Source organism: Oncorhynchus tshawytscha, linkage group LG14 (genome assembly GCF_018296145.1).
Source record: "Oncorhynchus tshawytscha isolate Ot180627B linkage group LG14, Otsh_v2.0, whole genome shotgun sequence".
NCBI classification, from domain to species: Eukaryota; Metazoa; Chordata; class Actinopteri; order Salmoniformes; family Salmonidae; genus Oncorhynchus; species Oncorhynchus tshawytscha.
The window spans coordinates 39,554,627-39,560,626 of record NC_056442.1 but is presented as its reverse complement, the minus strand read 5'-3'; positions in this window follow the sequence as shown (position 1 = coordinate 39,560,626).

The following is a 6,000-nucleotide window of genomic DNA, read 5'->3' as shown; positions in this document are numbered from 1 at the left end:
CACAAAACAATAAACGTAATCGAAACCGAAACAGCCTATCTAGTGCAAACTAACCGAGAGTACACATAGGACACTAAGGACAATCACCCACGACAAACTCAAAGAATATGGCTGCCTAAATATGGTTCCCAATCAGAGACAACGATAAGCACCTGCCTCTGATTGAGAACCATTCCAGACAGCCATAGACTTTGCTAGATAACCCACTAAGCTACAATCCCAATACCACCACCAAAACCCCAAGACAAACACACCACAATTACAAAAAACCCATGCCACACCCTGGCCTGACCAAATACATAAAGATAAACACAAAATACTTTGACCAGGGCGTGACACAGGCGTGTATTCATTTCGCCGATTCTGTTGAAAAACGTTTCTTAAATGGAAGCAAATGGAACAAAATGGGCATAAACATACCTGAGTTTGTCCAATAGAAACTCTTGTTTGCAACTGTTGGACTAATGACTACACCCTATATCACCTAGATGTAGGCAAGAGTGTGCAAGGCAGAATTGAATGTCACTGTCTGTCACCTTAAATTTCCCCTCGACCTGTGCACCTATGTTCTAAACTTTCCTTTATAGTCTAGGTTGTAGCAACCTCATGATGGGTATAGGGAAAACTTGAGTATCATGTAGTAACCTAAACCTATCGCTGTTACATTGGACTGGGTGAATGGAATATGAATGAGAGTCATCCAATATGCTGTAATAGAAATAAGGCCATGCTCATGAAAAAAAATCATCCTCCCTCATCTTAAATGGCACTGACCACCACTGACATATAGGTAGCGGTAAAGTGACTATGCAACAGGACAAATAATGAATAGTAGCAGCAGCATATGTGATGAGTCCAAAGAGTTGGTGAAAAAAGGCAAACTATTTAGTAGTCTTATGGCTTTGGGATAGAAGCTGTTCAAGGTCCTGTTGGTTCCAGACTTGTTGCATTGGTACTGCTGCCATGCGGTAGCAGAGAGAACAGAGTGACTTGGGTGGCTGGAGTCTTTGACAATTTTTAGGGCCTTCCTCTGACACCGCCTGGTATAGATGTCCTGGATGGCAGGGAGCTCAGCCTCAGTGATGTACTAGGCCATACGCACTACTCTCTATAGCGCCTTGTGGTCGGATGCTAAGCAGTTGCCATACGAAGTGGGGATGCCCCCAGTCAAGATGGCTGTAATTCTGATAGTGTCCATAAGATGGCAGCAGTGTATGTGCAAAGTTTCAGACAGATAACTTGAACTATGAGTGAACTACAATACTTTTAGTGTGAGGTCCACAGTTACATTTGGGCAAATCTTGAAGGATACATTCGCATTCATTTACATTTTTTCTGCAAGAATATCGTCAAATCTGTATACTTGGACTTTGATTTAGCTTTCCAAGTATTAGTAGCTATATTATAAGTTCAACATTTGCAAAACAACCAGTTTTCATAACTTCATAAATCTGAATATTCTTACAATTTTTGTCTAAAATGAAAAGGCATGCTGTCGTACAAGGCTAATAGCTACATTTCATGACATATACATGGTTTACTCCCATAAATCCCAACTGTTTTGGCTATCTAGCTAGCTTTGTTTGACCCCGATTAGTGCTTATTTGACAAAGATACAGTCGTTCAAGTGATGAACCCCCACGTCATCGGTGTGCCATGAAGGTGTCGCTCTCTGACCAAATATGGTGTCCTATAGGATATACTAGATCCCTAATGATATAGTGACGTCTTGTTATGTTCTAGGATCTCTGAAGAATAAATACGAACGTGATTTGACTTGTTGAAACAACATCTAGGGTGAGATATTCGCAGATCCCTTTCTTTGCAAATTGAACGAGTGGAAATACAAAATCGACCGTGAATGCTATATGGACCTTTTTAGGATTTGAAAATTGATTTTATTTAACAAAATGACCTTCATGTTATCTCTGGGACCCTACGGATGATAAGTCAGAGCAAGATTTCCGAATTTAAGTACACATTTCACCTTCAGAGGTGAATTTATCAAACCTATCGTGGTGAAAAAAGAATTGTTAGGAGCTCTCCTCAAACAATAGCATGGCATTTCTTCACAGTAACAGCTACTGTAAATTGGACAGTGCAGTTATATTAACAATAATTTAAGCTTTCAGCCAATATAAGACACTTATATGTACCGACAATCATGACATAAGGCGCTGCATGATTTACAACTGTCCCGTCGACGGGATGCCGAACCTTAATTAAGGTTATCTGGTAGGCTCGCGTCACTGGGCAGCTCGCAGCTGGGTTTCCCTTTGTAATCTGTGACAGTTTGCAAGCCCTTCCACATCCGACGAGCATCAGAACAGGTGTTGTAGGATTCGATCTTGGTCCTGTATTGATGCTTTGCCTGTTTGACGGCTTGTCACAGGTCGTAGAGTCCGGATTAGTGTCCTGCTCCTTGAACGCGGCAGATACTGTTCAGCCATCTCAACAGTGGATGTGTGTGGGAGAGAAGACTTGATGTGGACAACCAAGTCTGGAACTGTCCAGAGACGATCTAGCAAAGAATCATGATCATGGTCCCAAGAGGAAATGGAATTCATAGGAGGGTGGGGGTAGCACTTTGTTTCCCCCCATGTTTACTTTTGTGAACACTATGTGACCCCCAGACCAGTCCTCTGGTGAATAGGCAACTAATGCAGTCTCCCAGCCAGTGATGTGAATATGGACAGAATGGACCAGAGCTGAACACCACGTACTGTACTCCATCCATTACATATGAAAGGCGAGAGCCCCATGGGTCTACCAACCAATGTGCTCATGTTCTATTCCCTTTAGAACACCTCACATTGTGCATCTGCAATAGGCCCCAATGATGCTCTATTTCTGAAATACCCTACATCATATGCAGCCTGGGAATGAAATTAATGTAAAATACGAGAGCAGAATAAGCTCAAGCATAACTTTGGTGGCCGAGACAAGATAAGCAAGGGAATGGTATTAGCTATGCTAGAGTGGTGGATTTAGCTAGACCCAAGATGTATATTACTGTATCTGTTCAGTCTTGGTTTTGCAATTTATGACTGAAGTAAAATACTTTATTGTAAATTCAAATAGTCTGGTAAAACAACAACATTTTCCCTTTCGGAAGACATCCCGTGTACCACTCTAGGAAGATCTCAAGACCCCTACAAAGTTACCAACAGATCAATAAGAACTAGAGTAAACACTAAGACAGAGCAGGCTGTGAGAGCTAGAGAACTCCAGAGGGATTACGTGGGACAAGGCATAGGGCCAGGCAGGGAGGCTATAGTGCTAGGATAGAGGATAGGTCAAACACCATAGGGCTGGTTTACAAGAAAGTGGCTGTTATGGTGGACGTCTTAACTGACCTAAATCTGTGGATTTTGTCATTATCCATCACACACCATTGCCTCACAGCTTCAAGTCACGCTCACCCACCAAAGATGGCTTGCTAAAATAATTGACATCTGTCCATCAGTGGCAGTGATCTATGTTGACCTTCAGATGGCCCCACCTCCTAATAGTCTCCAGGGTTTATGAGATTTAAACTGTGCTGTCATCAATTATCTCTGATGTTATATATAGAGTATTAGCTGTGCAGGGGCTGTGTATAGTAAGCTTTTGTTTGCAGCAGTGGCATAGAGTACGTAACTTGAAACATATTATTTATAGGATGTGGCATCTAATGTGGCATCTGTCTGTCACGGCTTTGCTGAGAAAGATGATGGATAATGTGGCAGAATTGTGTTAATTAAGTTCACTCAAGCAGAGTGGAGTGAAGACTGGTGGGCGGGGGACGTCTGGGTATTAGCATGCAGTGGGGCAGTGCTACAGACCAGACACTTGCCTGGGGTCCAGGATGACACAGCCATTTTGGATAGATACTGACCGGCTCTCTCCCTGACTGAAGCATAAAAAGAGTCTGGTAGTCAAAACTGACTTTGAGTGCTCTGACATTAATGCTAGAGAGCCTACATTTTTATTTTCGGAAAAGATGTACTGTTTTTGAAACATAATTTACCAGCTGCTATGTGTTTAGTTTAATGTATCATATTTCCCTTCATGAGTAACAAGTGAGTAAAATAAATATCCTTCTAAATATCCTTCTTTTCTGTCAACATTTCCTGTTTTTGAAAATAATAAACTATAAAAATATATTTCAATGCAAGTTGAGTCAAACGTAATTTGATTCATAATGTCCTTTCAAAATAGTAGCAACTCAGTAGCAATTCAGCCCACAACTTTAATCACTTGATGAGGTTCTCTTTTAAAGTGAGTTATTACAGATGGTAAATGGAAACTGCCTGCTCTCTATAACAACTTAGAATGACTCCATTGTTGAAAGGACACCCTCAGTCATTCCAATTCATTGTGCTTTCCCTTGAACTGGTCAGGGTTACAATACAGACTGTGTTCATGATTGATCAAAGCATTTCATGTAAGGACAAGAGGTTTCCTCTAGTTGTGTACACTGTATCAGAGCATGCTTTTTTATATGACTTTGGACTATCTTTTACCAGTATGTACTGTAGCTATTAGGAAAATAACACACCTAGTGAATTGCATAGTGTGTGTGGATCAGAGTCTATATTAAATAAATACAAACAACATTTGACCGCTATGAAAACTAGTCTCCAAATCTCTTGACAATACATAACGACATGTTTTGGAGGAAGAGAGGAAAGGGCAGGGTGAAACAGGATAGTGTGAGAAGCCTCAGTGTTGTCACTGGCCCAGCATTGATTTAACATACCCCTCCTGTTGTGTCTCAGAGCTAAGAGCTATTCTCCTTTTTTCCTTCTCCTTTCTCTCTTCTTCATCTTTCCTTTGAGATGTTGCCTTTCAGCCTGCCTGCCTGTCAGATTCATCTGGCTCCACTGTACCACACCCGGCTCCTAGGGTATTACACTCCTGCACTATACAGGCCCTGTCAGACACGGATGCTGTCCCATCACCACCAAATACCACCCTTTTAACACAATAACAAAATTATATAGGAAGTAGTTTATTCTGCTGTCAGCGACTGAGCTTCAATAGTATGAATGTCGCATAAAACCAACAGTAAGTGAAAAAGAATTAAGACATAAATAGCCCAATTGTCTTTCCTACTTTTTCTGGTATCAAGAGTCATTATCTTGGCTGGAGAATAACCTGCTAATATGTAAATATCTTAATGCTTTACCTTTCAGGGACAAAACATATAACAGACACAGAACAATGATCCAGAATTAAAGGGATGTCGTCAATAACACACATATAGCGCAATGATCCAGAATTAAAGAGATGTGGTCAATAATACACACCCAGCACCATGATCCAGAATTAAAGGGATGTCATCAGTCGTGGGGGTAATGACTAGCAAAATCAATTTCAATGATAGAGCTGTAAATGTCATATCCTGCCACACAAACATATCTTCTCTATAACTCATCTCAGGCTCTGGGATTGGCCTGTTTCTGTACATGGCTCTACATGACTTTCACTGCTGTCATGTATGTATCAGAGGAGGCTGGTGGAAGGAGCTATAGGAGGACAGGCTTATTGTAAAGGCTGGAATGGACATAATGGAAAGGTATCAAACTCATTAAACACATGGAAACAACATTTATTCCATTCCAGCCATTCCATTGAGCCCGTCCTCCTATAGCTCCTCCCACCAGCCTCCACTTGTATACCTCATTATAGTACACTCATTTATGCCATATATCATGGACGTGAGTCTCCTTTGTGCCTCTGTATAGCTATTAAATATCAATGTACAGAATGTAGATGTTTTTCACACTGATGCACTTCCATTCCAAGTTCAACAATCTCCTAACTGTTCCTATGAATCAATGACAGCTGGAAATAAATGTCAACATGTCTGCTGAATTGCTGGTTTGAACATATTTCCGCCAAGTTGTGCATATATGAAAGTTTATAAGGGGATGTTTGTCCCCTCATGTTTGGTATTACTTAGGCTTGCTTGTTTAAAATCTGTACATAAACCTATATTTAGTATAGGTCTGTTAG